Source organism: Anopheles merus, chromosome 2L, assembly GCF_017562075.2.
Source record: "Anopheles merus strain MAF chromosome 2L, AmerM5.1, whole genome shotgun sequence".
In the NCBI taxonomy this organism is placed as follows: domain Eukaryota; kingdom Metazoa; phylum Arthropoda; class Insecta; order Diptera; family Culicidae; genus Anopheles; species Anopheles merus.
Window position 1 is genome coordinate 34,573,625 of NC_054083.1, and position 23,956 is coordinate 34,597,580.

Consider the following 23,956-nt stretch of genomic DNA (forward strand, 5'->3'; position numbering starts at 1 on the left):
TCGTAATTGCGGATTTTTCCATCAATCACTATCGATTGTCCTTTGTTGCGCAAGTTTGATTAGAAAATGTATCTCATTTCAAAGCGAGCTAGAGAGCGGTTATGATTTGCTGTTACGTCAAGGCGTATCCTGGTCACGGCACCATAGTTGCAAGTGGTTACGTAAACAAGGCGCTACAAAGAAAATCCTCAACAATACAAAAATATCAATTTAAAACTCGTAAACCACACCAGATACCGACCGAGTACCTCAGTACAAAACACTGTTGCATTACATCCTGCAAGGCGGGCTTCCCAGTGAGAGTTTATCAGCGTGCTCAACAACTAGCGTTGGCGCTGCTCATATACAGCAAAGGACAAAGCAGATCCACTGCCGAGGTGCTAATGGTTGGCATCATCAGGGAGTTCGCGCCAAAGTCGAAGCACCTCCCCCGGGATCCCACCGGGGGGTTACAACGCCTCCGGGTGCGGACTCCGTTCTCGAGCAGCATCTCAACAACTTTACCATTCGCTCTACCCGCTATTAGCTCTGCAGCTCTGGCGGATGGCACTGGAAAACGTAAAACCCCGGGGGCTGATTTCACGCCCTCGGTTTCTCTTCGCCTGCCATTAGGTTCTTGGGAGCGGATGCCAAGAGATAGAGTATCGCGCAACTTTGCGGCTGCCCACTTGTGCAAGAAGGAGCATGTGTGTGTGTGAGAGAGATGTTATTTGTTTGTTTGCCCTTTTTCCCCCCTTAAAACTACTACAGCAAGTAAGCGGAAAGCGGTGGAAAGGGAGCGAAGACAGTGGAGCATGAAATTATGATGTCGATGATGGGAGCACCCATCATCCAGCCCACCTTTATGGCCCTCGGTGCAAAAGGCTTAATGATGGTACGGAAACCGATCAGGTGGAAGAACAGAGAGTGCAAGATCTCTGTTCCGAACCTACGGGAACGGTTGGATGGATCGGGAATTCCAAGCATCGTAACGAGCGATGCAACTTGCCGGAACTCATCCCACCGCGGGGGGAAAGAATCACCATGGAGGCAGTGACTTTTCAGCGCGAAGCTGCTCTGAGCAGCAAAAGAGCATGTGTGGTTCGTTGTGGTGGCGCATTACCATTCGAGACCTTTTTTTTTTTGCGATCCACTTTATTGTCTGCCCATCTCCCGCGACGGGTTACAGCTATGCTAAAAGATTCCTATGCTGTGGGCTCCTCGCCTCGCTGCTCTCGCGTTGGTAATTTTGCATAATTCTACCGACCTATTCCGTAATGGTTCACAAACATGCAAAACACATGCCAACTGGGGTGAAATAACAAGCGAGAAGGAGAGAGTACAAAATAAGGACAGAGAGAGAGAAAGAGAGAGAGAGAGAGAGAGAGAAAGAAAGAGGGATAGCGAAACTGAGGGACAGACCGAGATTTCTCGTTTTGGAGTTTTGTTTGTACTGAGTAAATATAGTTTACAGGAAGTGGTATAAAGATTGCATCAGTCATATGCTAATATATTGATTTTTTTAAACACAAACTTTTGTATAAAAAAGGTGTTCTTTTAGCTCTAATAGATAACAAGAATTTATAAAAATGCATACAACAATAACAATAAATACAAAAATGAATAAATTGGAAATTAGTTTAACAATCTTTATTGTATTGTACTATATCCGATGTTCCAATATAATTTATATTTTGATACATATTAAATTTTGTGACTGTAATTCTAACATGATTATCAATACTCAGTTTATTTCATTAGTTTTTTATAAATATTATAACACTTAACATTGCTTGAAAAAATTGCAATTGAAACCTTTTTCTGATGTCTGTTTTTCTTAATATTCTATATTCTTCTTATTAGAAATTGAATAAAAATGCTTATTACCTCAAATGCACTTACTATTACTGCACCGATCGTATCCTTTTACAGCGCTTGCTTACAGCTCCGAACGTCAACGTCACTCTTTACGTAAACAAAAGCGGAACCACGATGCAGCTACGTGTCTCACGCGGGGCAACAGATCTCCAAGCCGGAGAGATTGACAGGAAAGGTTGTGAAACCCCCCCCCCTGCTGCTCCCTCCGTTCCCTCTTCCAACCAGCCAGCCAGCCCGCAGTGCTGAAGAACTTATGCTAATGAATAAATGAAAACGAGCGGATCCATCTTGCCAGCTCGAGACCGAGCGCGCGATCCGATTTCGACCTCAAGCGTCGCGTTGCCAACCAAACTAAACTCACGATGCATCATCATCATCATCATCATCGCCGTGGCGTTTCGATGGAAACCAAATAAAAAAAGAGCAATTTTCCACTGCAAATGTCGGCAAGCACTTGCGTGTGTTGTATTGGGCATGGTGAAAAACAGAACGGCGAACGGTTAAACGATAATGGTAATAATGGTAAAGACGCTGGTCCCGGGTGGGCAAAGCAACAACCGTGCACTTACTGTCTGGCCTTTACTGCCTTTACTTATTGGGCTGCATTATTTTTTCATTTTTTGTGAATGACTGCAGGGCTGCAGTATTTTTTCATTTTTTGTGAGAATTTTAGTGGCTTCTGCGTATGTGTGTGTGTGTTTTTTTAAAGAGAAGAAGCTCTTTCCCATTTTTTTTTGGCAGAAAACAGTTTATAATGCAATCATGTTCATGGCCGAATTTGCATAAATTATGGAAATAGCAACCCCAACTTTGATTCATCCTTTTTTTTTCATTTAAAGATCCTTTAATTGTATAGAAAAGGATACTATTAAGCAACAATTTTAAATAGCCATCAATTGGGCATGAATTTCAGCGGAGCTTGTGAGCCCACTGCTCCATTTCCTTCCCACTGACCAGCTGTTTTGCAATCGCTAAACAAACTTTCAATTTTTGTTTCATCTTGTTAACATTTTGCCCCCCCCCCCATTTTTAAACATTTGCCGTTAATCAAACCTAATTTCGTGTATCTTTTTTACCTTTATACCTACACCAAAAATTAGCAAAAAATGATTTACATTCCATATTTCCTCTTCCCAGCCGCTGTAAAAACAAAGCCGGATGACGATAGGGAGAGAAAGTAAGGGAAACATTCCTCCACACGGTACCCCACAATCAATGGCCGTTTCCGTTTACACAAAACGGCACGTTCGAGAGGGGGGGGGGTGGGAGCAGACAATAAGTCGTACCGTTTACATTTATGCAAATTTTAGTGCCAATTCTCCCCCTCGTGTGTGCACGATTGCACTGCCGAAATCAATCAAATTGGCAGCCTTGGACGTTGTTTTGCCCCATTTCGGAATTGAACGGCGAGCCAATAAATTGAGCGATTTTATTCTCACCATCAGAACGAACCAAAGAAAAGCGTACAACCAATGAGACGCTGCACGCTCGGTCTGCCAGAAGCTCACATACGAATTTTAAATGGTTCAATTCCGTGAGCTTAAATGGTGCGGTTTAGGGGTTTCCTGGACGATGTTTTTGGTATCTTTTTCTTTTTTCGTCCAATTAGAAGAGCAGAACGATCTGAGAGCAAGGGAAAGCAGACAAAAAACCTAAGACATTAAGCTGCTCCTGTGCTTCCACGGGCACCACGAAACGAATTCGAAATGTTTCATTTCTCCACATATTATTTGCATTTGAATTACCGACCAGCAGGGCGGCGGCAAACAGCATATGATGATCGTTCGCCCTCCCGCCCGCTAGCTCAAATCGTGACCATCACACTTCATCATTTATGCTGCGTACATCGTGCGGCCGTGGGCTCCCTCCTGCACGTCCCGTTATGTGCCTTTTTTTTTTGGGAACCAATTTTCGTCTGCTTTGCTAGCTGCCCTTTGAGCTTGCTTTAGTTTGCGTGTGTGTGAAGCAGCAACGATGCAGCATGAAACACATCGGTCCGTTTTGGTGCGATGGTGCTTGCGCGCACGGTTTGAACGTCAGACTTTTTGCTCGTTTGTCCTCCCTCCCGCTGTTCCGTCCCTGTTCATTTGACCCAGAAAGCGCACTCAATTTGAACGTTTGTTGGGTGACTTTTGTTATTCTGGCTGCTCTTCGACGTGTTGATAGTTACTGAGCGAATCCGTAGCACGATCGCACCCGCACTGACTTTCGAACGCGTTCTGGTTGTGCAGCGCAAAAGCGAAATCCTTGCTCGCGCTTGTGTCGCGATGGCGGAACCAGTTTGCAAAGCCGTGTGTGTGTGTGTGTGTGTGTGTGTGTGTGTGTGTGTGTGTGTGTGTGTGTGTGTGTGTGTGTGTGTGTGTGTGTGTGTGTGTGCTTGTGGGGGTGGATTCGAAACCCCCAAAGCTTAATCCCCTTCACAAGGAACTCTGTTTCAAGGTGCTCTTTCTCTCTCTATCTCGCCTGCCAGAGTCCTAAGCCGAACAGCTCCCCATACATCAACGAGGTCAAGGAGATCCAGCGCCATATAGAACGCACCGTGAACGCGACCGAAACACTGATCGGCCGGGCTTGATACCGCGTGCGTGTATACAGTACAGCCCTCCCAGGGAATGAGCTCCTCGAAAGGAACACAACACGACGGCACCACCACCACCGCCACCACCATGCGTCAGCCCGTGATGTGTGAGTCACGAATTTGCTTTCGCTTGCATACACTTCAAACACACCAAAAGAGAAGGGAGAGAAGGACACTCTTAAAGCTCACGCACACCGAGCATCCAGCCGGAGGAGGAAGGTGCATATGATCGAAACCGTATCCGTGTTTGCGATCTATTTTCATCCGAGCTGTTCCCGAATCTTTTAGTAAGGTCTATTTCCCTGTTTCGACGGTTTGAGAGCCATATTGTGCGTGCCTTGCCATTAGTGCTGAAGGTGCAAATGGTATTGATCCATTTTCTTCTGTTGCTGTCTCGCTGCCTTCGAGCAGCGAGTAGGTGTCAATTGAAGTGGATTAGGTGTGCAAACTCTTGGTAGTGAGTAGAAGGTTCCACATCTAAACAGAGGGAGAGAGGGTTGGTAGCACGCGAAATCGATTACTAATGCATTGCGTCAGTGCAGAAATGGGGAGCACGATTCAATTAACACCATCAGCACCGCACAGTGGCACCCAGTCTTATCGAATCGACTCGAATGGAAGAACAAGGCACCACTCCCCTCTGGGATGATATTGCAAAAAAAGATGGAAGATTTTGAAGGAGGTTTGATTTGGCAATCTATAAATACGACGGAAATAGCATTGATACATCAAACCATGTCAGTGTGTTGTGCTTAAAACATAATGTATTCCAGAATGAGTTATTAGTTTATCATTTGTTCTAATGAAATAAAACGTTGCTATTGGGCTGATTATAATTGGTTTCATTTTGTCGGTTTATTTGCGACTAATTGTAGCGATATTGAAGTTCGTAAAACAATGAATACCCAATGAATGCCAACAAGACCAATGGGTTACAAGACAACCAACATACCTTTTCCAGATTCGAGTTGGGATTTTACTTGTCCGTTGGATTGTACATTTTCCAGATTCGAGTTGGGATTTTACGCGTTCAAAACCTAGTGTTATCAAAACGAAAAGAGTTTACGTATTCGAATTGTATGTACGATGTTGACAATTGTTTAACGTGTTCGAAAAATAGTGTTACGATGTTGAGCTGGCCTGAGAAACCCTGTAATAAACAAAGCTAAAAATCTACTAAAAAAACCTCCAATCCATATACTTAATTTCCCCCGGCATTCAGCAACAACATTAGAATTAGTGATAAGCATATTGTGCTCCAGCAACCAGGTTCCAGCTGTTTTGAATACCGAAAAGCCCAACAGAATAGTACACCATATTCGCGGCAGTGGCACAATGAACCAATTTACCAAAAACGAGCTAATTTGCCTATCGGAGATGGTCTTCGCAAACGCTCGCGGTAATAAATTATCCCGCTAATATACGACATTCTGTCATCCTCTCGGGGAACAAAACGGTAACTAGAGGATTAATCGACGAGCGTAACGGATAAAGCAAACCGTGTCAGGCCTCAGCCCTGTCCTTTCACTAGTGTCTGAAAAGCATCATAATGATAATTTCCAATTATCCTTTCTATTTACATGAACACAGCAAGCAGCAAACCGCACAAGCGATTGGTGGACAAAAGCTGGCAGCACAAATATAAATAACCACCCCGTGAGTAATCAAAAGAGATCAACGCGTTGCTAAAATTGGACTGCCAAAATGGACCAAAAAAAGGTGCAAAAAAACAAACAAACAGTAAAAATGGACGAGGAAGCAGATGAAAAGCAATCACTCACACTGACTTTCGTTCATTTGTTTATGAGGAATGCAGATTTTTTGCCAGTCTTTTTACTTCTTTTGGGTGATCCTACTTGCTGCCCATCATTACCCAAGATTGAGAAGTCGTCGTCCTTTACCATCTTCGTTTTGGGTGTTTTGTTTAAGGATCAACAACAGAAACGCCTAGCACGTTCGTGTCGTTCAAGTAGCATAGCTTAACAGAATGATTTTTTGAGAGAAAGAAAAAGGCTAATATTATACCCTAAATGGAATACGACACTAAGGAATGACGCTTTTAGCGTCGCATGAAAAGCCAACAAGATGAGATACATTAAGATGAATGGCTGTAAGTAATTTTACAACCCGATATACCAATTAGCAGAGTACAACTCATCCCAATCAAGCGATTTGGAAAACGGTTACACTCCAACAGCACGTAAATGTACTACAACCATAATGCAATTACTCATTTTGCCGCTTGCCACAGCTTCCACACACAAGCGTTCGTTTACAAGCGCTCAGTTACATTTACATTCGTGCTCTAAATTCATAATCATCTTCCCGAGCCACCAACCAACGACCATAACGACATGTAAACTAACAATCCCGCACATGAAACGATCGTTACACATTCCGCCGTCAAAATAGCACCCATTGCTCGGCTACATAGCACACAGCCTCACACCATCAGCACCTGCACGCAAATACCATTTTCATCTCTGTTTTCATCCCAACAACACAAACACACACACAAACATAATACACCTACGAATTGTGGCTCGAATGTATCAAAACACAAGGCATTGCAAGACGTTGATTTCAGCACGCACCGTGCACACACGCCCGAAGATGCAGATGACGTGCATAGTTGCATTCATTTTCACACCAACCCTCCCCCCACGGCATCGCTGGCGCCACACCGCCAGTCAACCCCACAGACAACAACCCGTATCCAGTTGCATTTAATAGCATTACAAACCGTGCTGAGACACGCTCGCGCGCCATGGTCCACACGTTGCAACGACTGCAATTGAATCGATGTTTATGCAATTTCTTTGCAAACTCTTTCTCCTGCGGCTGTTGTCTTTTGGCCCGCCAGCAAGGGCCAAACTTAATCCGATCCACTGTAAACACAATAGGAACAGGGCTCCGTCTGTCTCTGTCCTCACCAGGCGATGATTTACTTCGCCCACCCACCGCCTGCTGGAAGTTTCTGTTTGGCACATCTTAAAGTTAAGCCACCATCGATACGGTAACAATTGACTGATGCATGAAACAAAACATTGCAAGGGGAGGAGGAAAAGCGAAAAGCCAATTGTTTTGTCTGCAGAACAATCGATCGCTGGATCGCATGCGATAACATGCGATGAAGGAAAAACAACGTGTACCAAACGGAAAACTGATCTGCCATACACGAGCACGAAAGCATTTTACACGGTTGGGATGCTGGCAGCGCATGCGATTAGCAGTAATGTGCTGCAATTCGAGACTCAGGTTAGCGAGGAAACCCTTCGCATTCGCTTGCAGGCTCGTGCAGACAGCTTTACCACACGACTTGTTTTCACTGCCGATTGCATTGGGTTCGGCGGGTGGGAAATGGAGACTCTCGTTTAAGTTAACGAGGATGTTAAAAGGACCTAACAATGCAATGGTCGATTGAAAGCCGGTAAATAGAAATAGAGGGCTTATATTTTCTAATGGTTTGAATCATATTCCGTTCTTTTAATAGATAAAAAGAAATAGCTATAGAAACTGATATTTAGCTAAAATAATATATGGTATTATAAGGCCGAATTCATCAGATTCCGGATTAAGTCGGATTCCGAAACGGAAAATCAACCACTGATCAGATTCAAAGTCGCATATGATAGCATAGCCAGGGTAAAACTATACGACGCTATGAGCTCTTTTGGAATCTCGGACAAACTGATGAGACTAGTTAGAATGACTATGACCAACGTCACTTGCCAGGTGAGGGTGGATGGAACACGCTCAGAGCATTTTGCTACCACCAAAGGTCTGTGCCAGGGGGACGGGCTTGCCTGTCTCCTATTCAACCTGGCGCTAGAGAGAACCATCCGCGACTCGAGAGTGGAAACTACTGGAACCATCTTCTATAAGTCAATCCAGATCCTGGAATACATTGATGATATAGACATCATTGGTCTGCGGCTCTCCTATGTAGCAGAAGCCTACCAAGGGCTCGAGCAGGTGGCAGAGAACCTCGAATTGCAGATAAACGAGGCAAAGACCAAACTGATGGTGGCAACATCAGCGGGCCTACCAACAAATAATCAGAATCTACGTAGGCGTGGCGTACAGATAGTTGAACGCACTTTTGAAGTCGTCCCACAATTCACCTATCTTGGGTCAAAGGTCAGCAACGACAATAGCATGGAAGCTGAGTTGCGCTCAAGCATGCTGGCTGCCAACCGGTCATTCTACAGCCTGCCAAATCAGTTCACCTCAAAGAACCTGTCGCGACGGACGAAGCTGGTACTTATAGTACTTATATACCGGTACTCACATACGCCTCTGAGACATGGACACTGTCCAAATCTGACGAAACCCTCTAAGCCGCGTTCGAGAGGAAGATGCTCAGAAGGATACTTGGCCCCGTATGTGTGGAAGGACAATGGAGGACCCACGCCTTGACCGACAACGGTTGTTGAACCCAAAAGAAAGAAAGAATATATAGCACAAGATTGAAAACTTTAAATACAACTATTTTACTGGCTAACTTCAACTTCATAGTTTTTTGTGCCCAATAATTTAAATGCATCATGGTAGAGCGCAAATATCATTTAAATATATAAAAAATCAACCCAGTTGATGGATGTTTCACTGGCACAGGCTAATAATTTCTGTTTTCTAAGTGAATCTTAGTATTACGTCCCGTATTATTCCATGTTCAAATGAAGTGTTAGTGCAGCTTAAGGCTTTGTTTTCAATGTCATCCAAATATTATTTTAAGATATGATATATTTAAAAAAAATAGAAAGATATAAGAGAAAGATATATTTAAATCAGAAATACTCAATGATTCTGAACACGGTTCGTTGTAAATTTAACTGTATAGAATCCATACTAATGAATGCTTGACAAAAGCGTAAACACGAATTCTATTTTCAAGCTTCAAAAGTTGTGAGAAGAATTGTGAGATGTTTGAAGAGTTAGTTTCATAAAGCACGTGCTTACAGGGTTTTCCAGGAGTTCTCATTGCTGTGGGACCCTTTTTTTGCCACCTTCTTTCTTGAAATGAACTTAATGCAATAGGAATTGGACTCTATAGGACCCTTGTTGGACAAATCCAACAGGAATGTCCAAGGAGCCTGCCCAAAAAGGATGCCATGTAGTCCAATTTCCATCATATGAAGTTCCCTTCCCTTAAGAAAGAGTCCAGGAAGTGTCCCACAACTGTAAGAACTCATGGAAAACCCTGTAAAGCTTAAAGGTAAAAAGGCAAATGGCGTCTGGTGTACAAATTTGTACCCAATATCATCAAAACAAATCCAAATTATAAATAACATTTCGTCAGTCTTTGAATTTTCTGACCCAAAATACATCAACCGATTTGTTGTTTGGCAGCTAACGATCTGCGACTAAAACCATTACAAACCACACTTCCAAACCGCTGTCACTGTTGAGGTTTTCCTTTTTCTTATCGATGCTATTGTTGATCGCTAATCGTAACAGCACAATCGCACGGCTTTTGCACGTCGATTCATCCCCCAAAATCGAGACGTTACACGATCGAACCATGCTTTTTTTTCTATCACTCTCCCCTTGTTATTCACCTTTTGTTGTGTTTGATTTTGGCATCGCTGATTTGGTTCACTTTTGTTACGATTTGTTGGTCTCTCTCTCTGTCTGTCTGTGTCTGAGCTAAGCGCACATTGCTACACAGCCTCACTTTGTAAGTCCCAGTTTTGAATTAAAATAAATTAAGCTTTCTTCTGTGTTCGATGGAGGCGGTGGTTGGCGGCGAATAAAACCAAACCATGTTATGCGACCCGGCAAACGAGCCGAACGATTCCTATTGCTGGTGCTTCTCTGCAGGCACAAACGCCCCCCCGCAGCTGAGATCGACCCAGAGCTCAGCGCCCAGGAAGCAGATGTCGCGGAATGGTAATCAGAACGGGATTACGTAAAGCGCTACAAAACACGACCAAAATTCACCACAAACTAGCACACACACACACACAAAACATCGCCGGCTTTTTTGCCAGCGTTCGGCCGCGGCGCGCGTTGCGAAAGAGTGCCAGCGCAGGCCAGCAGCATCATTAATGCGCACAACAAAAGCACACAAATTATCTAATTCAATTATGGGAAATTCGGTTGGTTGGTTTGTTTGTTTCGCGCTGGCGGTATGTTGCCTGCTTTATGCTGCGACCTGGGCGATGGGTTTTGGACGGTGTTCCGGTTTTTCGTTTCTCGATTTCGAGGAGGTCGAATTACGCACATCGCGGTACGATTCGATCCTGGCTGGAGGGGATGGGGTTGGATATGCATCAGGTCGGAGGGCTCGGCTGGCAGCCGATCGATTATGTAGTCATTTTTTGGCGGTGGTACACGCACTAAGGTTACGTGCAGCCACGGAAGAAGAAAACACTGGGGGCAAACCTGCCCGAAACGAGATGCTGATTGTAATTAGCGAATTATGCGTGGCACAGATTTTATTCATTAGCGGCGTGGCGTGTGTGTGTGTTTGATGCGCGCCCGCGGTGCGTGATTGACGTGCAGAGTGTAAGGTGAAGCGAGAATAAAGCTGTCGATAGCTGTGCGAGTGTAATACGGGCAATATGTAAACATGGCATAATTTAATTTACATATTGCATTTGGAGGGAGGTCACTTCCTGGTGGGTAACATTGTTATGATATGTCGGTTTGTAATCAGACATTAGCTCATTGGTTCTGGTTGGATAGTGTTGATGTTTTACCCTAATTTCGTTTTTAAATAGAATTTAAAAGATAAAAGATAAAAAGAGAGATAATTTATTCCGTTTCTATTGGTCATTCTCCTCCTGCCGTATTGATCGAGCAGCAGTGCAGTTTAAGGTGCCACAGTAAACAACCCCGGCATACAAATCAATATATTACCATTCACCGATTGGTTTCCATTGCCGTGCCGACGTTTGCCGTTTGTCTTTGCCGAATACGGGCCGTGTGAAAGTAACTCCAGCCCACCACTCCTTCACAGGCTACATTTAAAACACTCACTTCCAAATTGCTTCCCCTCCACCGAAAGTACGGTGCCCCCCCCCCCCCCCCCATCCACCCTGAGGAGGTGTTATTTTTTGTTCAACTTCTTTGAACTCCCAATCGAATGCCGCACTTACCCGCTAGCAAATGTGTTTGCGGGGTTCGTCGCTTGCCGCGCACGCCCTACGGTTGCAGTCACCCGAACCCCGCAAGCCGTTCGAAAAACGCAGCGTTCCGTGAAGCACCCGATTGCGATCGAAGCAGTCCCTCAATCGGTGGTTTGCGGCGTCCAAGAAGTCAACCGCGCCAAACAGCTCAACCGTTACCGGGCTAAACAAAACACAACAAAAAAAAAACAATTGCACCAGCGCAACGAAGATGAAGGTGATGCTATTGCTCCAGCAGTAAAACACAACACCACCTTCAACAATGGTGGCCAGTTTTCGGTTACAAAATGCGTCAAACCTGCAGCCCGCATATGTTTATTAGCTCGTTTTGTTATGGAGCATGTGCGGGTTGAGTGTGGGTTAATCTTTCAATCGCCAGCTTTTGATTGAAAGATACATTGTTTAATTGTTTTCGTGGTGCAGGATGGCGTTTGTGTGTTGGCAATTTGCCTTGGACGGTTTCCGGCGGGTTCTTAGAATGGACGGGGTACAACCCGCAAGAGGTTTTGTTTCTGTAGTTGAAGGCTTACGATTCAATTTTGGGTTCAAGGTCCAACGACAAAGGACTCTTTTTTTTGACAAAATTATTCATGAGTGTCTTATTTAATGTCAGTTAAACCATTTTTAATTAAAGGAGGAAGTTTTTTTTTCAACCTCGAAATTAAAAATATCTTTAAATTTATATTCAAATCAAAATAAGACTTCAATTGAGCTAGTTTTCAAGCTGTTTATCATTGATAGTGAGTGGCAGCCGTTAGTAGTGCGTTTTCGCCCCAGAAACTTTATCTTGAGCCATCGTTAACAGTGCCACAAATTGATTAAAAAAGGGTAAAAGCTAATCAAATTTGAATAACTAAGCTAAAACAATCCTATCCCCTGCCAGGTTTCGATTCCAATTTTCTTTGCACTAATTTTAACGCTCTATTTTAAGTGTTCAAACATTGCCCACAAAAACCCCTCTCATCTCTACGAGTATCTTTTATCTTCGCCGAATAAGCCCGACCATAATTTAAAACGTACAAATTCACAACCACCTGATGATGGAAAGCTTGTAAGAGCAGTGCTGCTGCCGATAGCACCGCCGTTCGGAACCGAGCCGGAAGTGTTCGCTAAACACGGTGATGAAAAATTAGCACTCGCATTAAAAACAAAAGCAAACGCAAAAAACCAATGGCACCACCCAAACCACATGCGAGCGAGCGACATATTGAGGGCACGCTAAATTCCTACCCTTTTTCGGCTGAAACGCTAAAACCCATTCCCATTCCAGGGTGTCGTCTGCAGGGTGCGATCTCATCGCACTCGAAACGTGACCACCGGTCGCCGCCTCTGTACAAATCTACAGCAATGGGAAGAAAAAAAAGCGAAAAAAATGCACACACAAATCAAACCGTCAATACTATAGCCGCCAAGAAAAACTATCCGCACATCCGAAAGAAAGTAAGTTTATATGCGGATGGAAGTGTGCGCGCCGCCGCTCATACTAAAATCTCATCAAAAGGAGAGCTTTCCCAGCAGATGATGAACGATGGTTTCCAGTGGAAACGGTCGAACCCGAACGTGGGTATGATTTAAATGCGATGCGTTTGCCAGACCGGGCGAAGAATTCCAGGGCGCGCGCGAAAAAAAAAACCGTGGATCTAGCGGAGACGGGCGCAACGAAAAAAGAAAACCCTTACATTTTTCTTTACTTATTGATTTGTGCGTGATTGTGTTTTTTCTTTCTTTTCTTTCTCTTTTCAATCGGACGTCGAATGTTTTATTCGCATTTCGATTTCGCGCTCACGGAGCCACGGAGCCCGGTGTTTGCGAGCGCGGCTCCCCGATCGAAACACGCTCGAATGCGAAAAATGTGCGCCGCCGACGACGCTTTTCACCAGAATTATTTGACCTGGTTAAAAAGATCAGCCAGCCGGCCAGCACTCGGCGATGCCAGCCACGAACGTGCGTAATGTGAGGCGTAAAGGGAGGCTGGAAAAGTCTTCCAACGAATGTGTGTGTGTGTGTGCCGTTTGACTTTGCCGTGTGCCGTGTGCCGAGATGAATGGTCGTACCGTTTGTTTCGTCGGGGGTTGGAGCTGTTCGGAACTGGTGAAAGGAGAGCACACAGCACACAGAAATGCGGCCCATCGACAAGACGGCCAAGACGATGACGACGCCAAACGCCAATAGAGAAAACCTTCAAACTAGCGCGCCTACACGCGCGCGAGAGTGTGTGCGTGCGTGCTGTGAAGACGCATCGAGCTCGCGTCCGAGAAACGCGCGAACCTCCGCACACCAAAGCACGGGCCCTCTGCATCCGGCCATCCGGATCCAATCCATCGCTTGCCCGGGCCGAGACTTGAAAAACTGGATTTGAACGGTTTTGCCTTTCGAATTTCTTCCCCGGGTCCGGCACGCAGATGCGTGTGCCGCACACTCACCGCCAGTTGGGGCCAGCCAGTTGTTGTGTGTGATGGCTGTGTGCTGAGGTGCAGCAAGAAAGTGCACCTTTTACGGCAAAGGGACGCTAACGGAGATAGACAGAAAGAGAGAGAGATAGAGAGAGAGAGAGAGAGAGAGAGAGAGAGAGAGTGCGCGAACAGGAGGGATCACCAGTTCGTCGCTTACGGTATTGGTAAAGGTAAGTTCAACGCGTTTCGCTGTATGGCGTTTGGAATGGAACGTTTTTATCTAAGATTTCAATGCGTTTCTCTAATGCGCTAAAGTGTCTTATAAATAATGTTCTTGCATCGTTTGAATAGATAAGAGCGTACGGTTTAATTACTTCTTGCACACCTGTTTATCGATAAATTCTTAAATACAATAAAAAAAACACACACACAGCAAAGCAAATCAATCGCTCGTGAAACACGTTCGATCGCTTTCAACGAAGCTGTCTGCTTCGCTGGTTAAGCATGCCCGAACACATCGGGGAAGCATCGCAGGTGACCGTGAGCATCCGCAACAATAACGGGAAGTGAGCGGGCATTTCGAGCGGGCCCCGTGGCCCGTGTGGCCTTACAATCTCGAGCGTTTAGGCCAAACGAAGCCAAACGGCAACGCAGACCAATACTGTCGATCGATGAGTGAAGGTTGTCTTTCCCCCGGGGGTGATTGGATGTTCCGAGCAGATGTTTGAAATTAATTCAATCCCATGCGGTCTACTTGAGATTAGGGAAAAAGGTTGCATTTATTTCAAGAATTGTTGAACATATAGTTTTGAAGTATACAAACAAATATTGAAAAAGAGTGCAACAATCTGATTCAGATTCATGAATCTGAATGAATCTTTGCCATGATTCAATGAATCTGAATCCCGGTTGCAAAGATTCATGAATCTCCAAATATTCTTGAACCGCCAAATTTTGATAAATCTCAAAAGACTCATGAATCTCAAAAGATTGATGAATTTCAAAAAATTCCTATTTCTAGGGATTCATGAATGTCATGAGATTCATACATCTCCAAAAATTATAGAGCCTAATCTTCTCTTTATTCTTCTTTTTGAAGAATCAACCTACATGGTCATGCCAGCCTATACAGGCTTTCGAGACTTCTTGGCAAGTCCTCGCGGCCGGATAGTTTGTTTTGCTACGGGGAGACGATGCATGCGCGGCTTAAAGTCACGACGGGTTTAAGATGTTGTTTAAGGTGTTGGGGAGATTATCTATTTTGCAAATCATACATCTCGAAAGATTCAATCGCTGGGGATATATAAATTTTAATAGATTTATTAATCTTTTAGATTCATGAATCTAGAAAGATTTCTAGATTCATAAATCCTTGAAGATTCATGAATATTTGAAGAGCTGATTCGAGAATTGAACCACTCATCACTGAAGATTCATATGAATGACTCTCATGGAAAGAGTCATGAAACCCAACACCATTTATTTCCCTATAATTTGGTTGCTGATTCAACAAACATTTTACAATATTTAATGTACTATTTAGTAAAATTACTTAAACATCTTCCTCGATTACCCAACTAAAACCACTAAAAAGTTGTAAAAATATGTCAAACCGAAAAAGTATTAACTTCAACTTACACCAAGTACACAAACAAAAATACTCCTTCAATAAAAAAACAACCACAGCATAAATACTTCCTTCACTAGACCCCATTTGATACAATATATGGAGAACAATCTTGAAGAAGCAGTACAACAATAAACAATCAACAAACCAAGCGACTATTGCAAAGTAACCGCTGCCAACGCCGGATCATAACTGCCAAACAATTATATCATCAGCACAGTGAACGCATAAAACATTCATAAATCATTATCATTACTCAAACAATACTACAATTGAACATCGAAACAAAAAACTAACATTACCAATAAGTAACTGGAATAAATAAATCATCTCTATGACGCAATCAGGTCTCCCGCATAGCGCACAAAACATTAGCAAGCACATTGAATACACACTACACAAGTTGCTTCTGTATAAATAATGATTTTATGCTTTCTTTCTTCCACGACATTTTTTCCATGTTTCGCTCAGCCACCAACCACCTCCGAACGAATATCTTTTACCAGCCCAACTGCAATGTTTGTGCGGCTCCATCGGTTATTTTTCCCACGCCGTTTCATAACCGAATTAAACCCCCGTCTGAACGCGGCACAGAGAAAGCAGAAACAAAAGCAGAGCAGCAGAGCTTTGGCGGTACCGATAACGATCGGGAGCCCGACGACAACGGATTTAATAACTTCCCCCCCGCGTTAAATCAATGCACCATCCAGCCAGGGCTTGGGTGTGGTGCCTGCACCCACCAAACCCCCTTCAAAGGGAAGTGAAACCAAACCAAAGCTAGGTGATGCGTTTAACATTCGGGTTTTATTGCGCCCGATTCCAATATCCGGCCGCGCGTGTGGGAAGCGCTTTTCTCTTGTGTTGGTTTCGTTGTGTGCATCGGGACCAAAACACGAAAATGAACCCATTAGGGAACTGTAACTCGATGCTGCACACGGCGGCTTTGGGCAGCTTCTGAGCTTAGTTATGGTTCGGAAAACCACATCACAGCTTGTATTCTCTTTTTCATAAGGGGAAAAAATGGAAGGATTTACCCGTATGTCCCGGGTTGTTTGCTGTGGCTGTGGGTGATTAGAGTACGTGGAGTGCTGGAGGACATGCACATGAACAAGTAGACCTTTTATTACGCGGAAAGCGAAACAGCATGTCGTGGGCTGAAGGTTTTCCTTGTAAAATGTAAGCATTGAATAAAACAATAGCGACAGTTGCCACTGACCTTTTGACAGTCATGGTTACTGAGCGAGGTACCCGGGGGCATGCAGCGGAGAGCATTGGACGAAAGCTTATAAACACATGTCCATTCATGACGCGTTTGTTTACTTTCAATGCTTCATTAGAGACCGAGGAAGCGAGAGTGAGAAAGAGAGAGAGGGAGAGAGAGAGAGAGAAAGAGAGAGAGAGAAAGAGCGTACGGAAAGGAATTTACTAAAAAAAGCTATTCATCGGGAACAAAATTCGATACCACCACGGTACCGCGGCACGCAAGCTCCGGATGGTGTAATGTTAACAAAATAATAGAAAACGTAATAAAACAACAGAAGGAGCCAAACAAAAACATTATTATGCTTTTCCCCCATCGCTTCGTCTCAGTTAGTGTGATGCCCCATCACAAAGCGCATTGTTGCAGTCGCAAAGAGACACGAACGACGCATTGCGAGCGAACATTCCAACACAAAACCCTCATCTCTTGGGCTAACACTTTCTTCCCTTTACAGCAATAGAAGAGGAAAAAATAATCCAAGCAAGCATCGTGGCACGTGGAAGCTCCGTCCAAAAGCGTGCCGGTTACCTTCCTTACCATCCGTCGCGCGCTGGATGCAGTAATCTGATTTTCTTTTCCCTTCACAAACAACCGATTAATGCAAAACTTCATTTATTAAGCTCGATCGCTGGTTCTCACCACTTCCCAGCAGTGCCTGGGCCAAGTGCCGGATTGCCGGTTTTTTTGGAATGGCCTTTCCGATTTTCCCGTAACCCCCGTTTTCCGGTGAAAGAGATAGAGTGAGTGCGGGAGGTAGATGGCACCCTTTTCAAATGCCCTTTGTTTACCTTCCCAAACCCAAAGCCAACCTCGCACCGGGCAAACCAGAAACAAGATCAAAATCAGCGGAATGTTTCGTGGAGCAATCGTAACAGTCGTGTGCTGTGTGCTGTGCCGTTTCGCCTTTTGACTTTAGTGGGGTTTTTTTTTCTTTCGTTTTTGTTTAATTTACTTTATACCTTCACCTTTTTTTCTTCTCCTCCATACCATCTCGTAATATGTTACGTTCCTTCCTTCCTTTCATCTCAAAGCCCACACACACACACTCAAACCCTCCATCTTAGCGATTTTCGTTGCATTTTTAGTTAAATTCACTTTCTAATTGCATTTGTTTTTTGCCGCACAACCTCCTCCCCCCCCCCCCCCCCCCAGGGTACGAAGGTGTACTTTACACTTTGCACGCTGCTTTCCCGAGCCCGCTTCCGGGGGGCCGCCTTTCCATGGCACGCAAATCACCCACACCGCCCGACCATTGAAGGGCTCGGTACGCTGCTGAGGGGCAGCAAATCAGCATCCACCGGTGGCCGCTTCCGGCGGGGCTGGATCGCGTGCAAAGTAGGGGACCACCTACCAGCAGCAACACCCTGCAGCACGCTTGCAATGGGTGTTTGTGAGATGAAAGGTAAAAAAAACCGGCCTTTTCCCCGTGTCCCCAACGATGCAAAGGTAGCAGCACAAAGCTGCGCCACCAATCGTCGCGGTCGAATGTCAGGCAAATAAGTCATTTTTTCCAGGAAAAAGGCCATTTTTGCCTACACTTTTTAAAACTTGGTTGCTTTGGATATGCTCTTAAAGATCAGTGTGAAATATATTCACTAAAGTGTTGGATTGTGATATTAGCTTAGTATAAATTTGGTAAGAAGAGTGGAACTTAATCGCTGGTCTGTTCGCAACTGTGTATTCGTTTGTCCCATTAATTCATTACAAAATTCATTACAAAGTTCATTTGTGTTGTTCGAGCAGTTCATTTCATGCAGTCCAAGTTAGTCAAGTAGTTTTATCTATATCCTATGGTTTAGTTCCTTCTGATTCATATGTGTTTTCATGTTTGAAATCATATTCGAAATATTAATTTATAAACCCAAATCCAACAATCAGAAAATATGTTTATTTGTTTAAATAACACTGATAATTCTTCTACGAAAGGAATTTCTTGGTAGATCTAATGAAATGTTTGTCATACTTAAAAAATACAAAAAAACATACAAGAAAACATCAGCAACTTAAAGTTCACTTTTCTACCTTTTAAAAAAACATAATTCAAATGTTTCAATTGCTTGCACAATCCCACAGAAACGTAATTTTGCTCAAGTAAGCGCGCTTGAAGACACAACCACCCGCAAATAGCAGCTGAAAAGTAACTGACCCTGCCCACATTGGGCACAATTGACGAATGACTTTCCGCAAGAAATTTCGCAAGGTTAGAACGAAATTGAAAAACTTTTCACTGCCGCGCAATAAAAATGGGTAGGAAATGGGGGAAAATGGAACCCTTCGCGAATGGAATTCCTACGAAACTGTGAACTTATTTTGTGCTTGAAATTCCCCACGAGCGGAAACATTCCCCGCCGCTGCCCTGGGGAGACAGCAAACGGAAGAAATCAAATGCCAATCTGTTACCAATTTCCATACGAGAATTCGAGAAGTGGAGAACACATTTCCCGTGGTGTTTTTTTTCCTCTCCCATTCCATTTACCTACCAAATCTGTCCGTGGGCATATGAAAATGTATAAGCCCTTCGAGATTAGAAATCACATTCAATTTCTTGCTTTTTCCGAGAAAAAAGTATGGACACACACACACACACACACACACACACACACACACACACACACACTCAAAATGTAACTTATAAATTGAGCCAAAACTTTGGACCGCCCACCCAAGCGGCTCGGTGCGGCTTCAAAGTTGCTAATAAAATAAAACCAATCGCCATACTTTCCTGCCCATGCTGCACGGGCACCCACAAATTGAAAAAAAACACCCGCAAAGCGCTGTGCATCAGCATACACACACATATATCGAACACATTTCATCGTGAAAAATAGCACCGGCCTTGCTTTCCCACTTATTGTTGTAAACTTTTCGATCGAGCTTACCGGTTTACCCAGTCCCAGGCCGAAAACGAAGAACGTCCTGCCGTCCTGCCTCAAAGACTGCTATGGACAGAGTTTGCCCTCCGCTGAATCCCGCTGGCCCCAAACATTCGAACTGCATCTCCCGGATCTTGCCCAAAGGCTGGCTGCCAGGGCAGAAACAGAAATAGAGTGGACAAGTTGCCCCCTTTCCTGGTCTGGTTCTTTTCTCTTTTACCCTTTCACGGCACACATGCACTGCTTCGTGCGCCGTCGTGCGCCTTTTTTTTAACGCTCACGCTGCAATTTCTTGCTCTGACACTTTGCTTTTCGCTTTCCCGCGTCGAAGTAAACGGGAGGCGAGCGGTGGTTGCGTTTCGCTAGTCCGAAACGGCTTTACGGTTGGTGAAAAAAATCGGCAGAAAAATACATTTTTGTACAACACACGCACAACGGCACACGCTAGCACACGTATGACAGAGCAGGGGGAGAAGGAAGACCACCACACACTGCGTGGTGGGCGACCAGCCTCGGGCCCCAAGTCAACCAGTTAACCGCTTTAGGAAATATGACTTTCAATTAAATGTACTTTATTGCGGACGCCCGAACACTTTGGCGGTAGCAAGGAGGAACGGAGTGGTTGGGCGCAGCGGTTCCGGCTCACTAGTGCAGATTGGGTTTTGCACCGGTGAAGAAAAGTATTATAAACTACGTCATTACTTTACCTGGACTATAAGTTTTAAGATTGGTTTTTGTCGCTTGCAAGTGAATACTGTTACTATGAAGGTTTTTAAGAGCAGTTTTAAACACGTCATTCGCATGAATAATTAAATGAAAATATGTAAAAACCATACTACATTGAGCAACAAATGGAATAGAACAAGTAAACTAGTACCAGCACAAACAATTATTATAACTACTAATAATAAAATGCAAAGTATATTACCAATCAAAGAAAACCGATTAAAATTTCACATCACGACACAATTGAATTAATAAACGTGTAAGTTAACATAAAAAATTAATATCAAAATTATGATACAATCACGGACAAGGCATTTTATAAAGTTTTTTAACACAAGTTGCCAATAAGTAGTATCAGGAAGTAATAAAAGCCAAATTAATAATGAAATAGGTAAAATATAAAAAAAAGAATACAATATGAACAGCATTAGAAAACTAAAATAGCAATGGAATGGACCACCTAATTCAAGAAGAATACTAAAGTAAAAAGAAGTAGTACATTTTGAAACAACAAAGACCTATGAAAAACTGTAAAAAATAAAAACTCAAATAGCACAAACAGAAAGTAAACAGATAAAAACACAACAGTAATGCTATAAACCTTGAGGGAAAAAGTGGACGAACAAATGAAAAAAGCATTAGAACCGAGAGAACGTTTTTATTAAAAACAAACTAAACCAATGAACCAATGTTGAACAAAAAAAGAAAAAAACATATCCCACACTAGTTCCAAATCGAATTCCTCGTTTACAAGTATGTAGACCAACAAGTGAAACAATATTTACACAAAAAGCATCATCTAGCTATTCTCTTTTTCACTCTTGTTCCTTGAGTGTCGGGGTTTGCACCAGCACCAGTTTCCATTAAACTTTTAAATCACATCATAACCGATTTTCAAACCCATTGAATCATACATTTAACTCCCACCGGTCACAGAACACGGAAAAACAACCCAATGTGCTCCACGTTTTTCGCTCCTAGGGGGTTGTTTGGTTCGACCATCATCGATCGGGCGAAAAGTGGATGCACTCCATTATTCTGGGCTCTCTGCCCAGTTCGTCGAATGAACTAGCGCCAATATTCTACACCGTACCCGGATGATGAGGTCAGCTCCACCTCTCCCAGGTGCCGCCCAAGATTCTGCACTAGATTGTTAGTTACTGGTCATGCACTTCCCCGTTATGGGTTTCGAGGGACAGCCACTGGAAACTGTAGCAAACCAGGTAGGGTAACAGCACACAAACATACAAAAAAACCCCTCCCGGAGCATGCACGGAACGAACACAAAAACATTGTCACGAGTACGATGCATCAGCGCGGTTGCAAACGAGCATCAGGCACGTTCTCGGGGAATTTTGTAACAAAACGAAACGGTATTTTTATGTTACCCCCCGCATCAAATCTCTTACTGTACCAAGCCCCCCCCCCCCCGAAACGGCACACACACGGTGCAACGAAACGAATGCAATTTTGTTGCCAGTAAACGAAAATAAGCTTGCAGCCGGGCACGGTCGCGAGGGACACGCCACCGTGTGCGGAAGGAAGAAATCAGCCATTGAAAGTGCAACACATTTTCCGAGCCAAAACGCGAAACGTTCGCCCGTTTTCGTGACGAATCCCTCGAGGGGAAGCAACTATGAGCGGGGAACGGTTCAGCACGGTTCAAGCACGGTTTCGAGCTAGATCTCATACGACGACTGAACGCGATTCAATCCGCGACTGTATTTTCGATTTAAAACTCTTCAACCGATCAGAACAGCTTTCCACAGCTGTTCAATCAACGAAAAATACGTCTTTTCCCTCCACCACCAAGGTTTCAAGTAGCGACCATCTAGAGAGAAAAGCTCTCCCCAAGCACCATCGAACCCATTCCAGGTGCAAAGAATAATTGCGATTAAATCGACAGTCGCAACTCTTAGGTGCAAAACAAAACGGTTCCAAAAAAAAGCTGGGCTCTTCACGAATCGGGGGAACGACTGCGAGGATTGCGAACCCGGCGAGGTGGAAAATTATAGGCAGTGGGGCAGTGCCTTTCGCACACTTGAGCGCATGGAGAGCAGGTCCGAAACCGGTGCGGTGTCGCTTCGATGGGCACACCACCACCACACCGCAAAGAGGATTTAAGCCCCTGCGGGGTTCAGCCATCGCGCCACTAACCAACGCGGTGAACGAACAATTCATTGAAATTCTTTCCGAGCCCAGAATGGTTGAATGAACTCGGTCTTTCTCCCTCTCTCTCTCTGGTCCATACTTTCCCACAAGCCGCTTAAGAACGCACTCAGTATGAAGAGCGCCGGGGGAAGGATTCGCCCGCCCGAAAGCTCATTAAAGTGATAAGACCCTCCCCGCGGCCGGAGGCGGTGCGGCGATGTTCGGACGCAAATAAAAGCATAATTGCACTAGTGATGATGGTGGTGGTGAAATCTTCCCCCCGCACGATGTCCATCCAACCGGAGAGCATAAAAATCATAGCCCAACCTGCACAAGAGACAAAAGCAAGAAAAAACACTACCATCACCAGCAGCAGCAACAGTAACAGCAGTGGCCACAATAGCCGCAGGGCGAAATTCGATTTGATGAGAGTGCTTTTCGCGTGTGGAGTGGCAGCGTGGGGTGGGCTGTTGGGAGTAAAAATCATCATGTTAAGCATAATAATCTGCATTCGGGATGGTTTGAAACAAAAAACGATGGTATGCAGAAGAACAACCACGACGACAAAGCGATGGCGGTGGTGTTTTAAAACGTAAAATTTTATGATTACTAATTAGGCAGCGGCGTTCTGGCAGTGGGATGGGGGATAGGAACGTGAGTGGCTCGAAACTTCAATCACACGCATATGCATGTAAGCATTGCGATTAGTAGAAATAAAAAAATACATTATTTTTAGCTACAATATGTAATTATTGTGGGATGTTTAATAAGAAGTCCGAAAGATCTTTAATTGCTGTTAAATTCATTTCTACTCCTTTCCAAGAATTTTTGTGGAGATCCTCAATTGATGTTTTTGTTTTCATGCACTTGAACTGCAGGACTGAATACAGGGTTTCGAAACATATAAGAGAAGAGTTCAATCACCTAGGAGAATGTTACAAATCGGTAGCGGAATGTTGCATGCAAGCTGTGGAAGTTTGCAATCGACTAGGGGAATTTTGCAAGCATACTGTGGAGGCACATCAGACTGTGGGTGCCGGTGTAAAAAGGTTCGAATTAATACCGATGATATTTTCTTAAAAGCATCATTTGGAGTTGTTTCCGTATGGCATTCAGCTGTACACCTAATAATCTAAATAAAACCTGCTGCAAATTTCCACAGTATGCAAAATTCCCCTAGTCGATTGCAACATTCCCCTATATGATTGCAAACTTCCACAGCTTGCATGCAACATTCCCCTACCGATTTGCAATATTTCCCTAAGTGATTGAACTGCTCCCTCATATGATTCGAAACCTTGTATCTGTACATTTCACTACCTTCATCCAGACGCCTCTGGCACGACGCCACGTTTGA

At 44.1% G+C, this 23,956-nt stretch overlaps 1 protein-coding gene across 6 annotated transcripts in view; it reads right to left on the reverse strand.

Annotated features, from left to right (window-relative positions):
• LOC121592820 (serine-rich adhesin for platelets) overlaps window positions 1-23,956 on the reverse strand; it is a 152,686-nt gene that overhangs the window by 124,950 nt on the left and 3,780 nt on the right. The gene's annotated exons all lie outside the window — the stretch shown is intronic.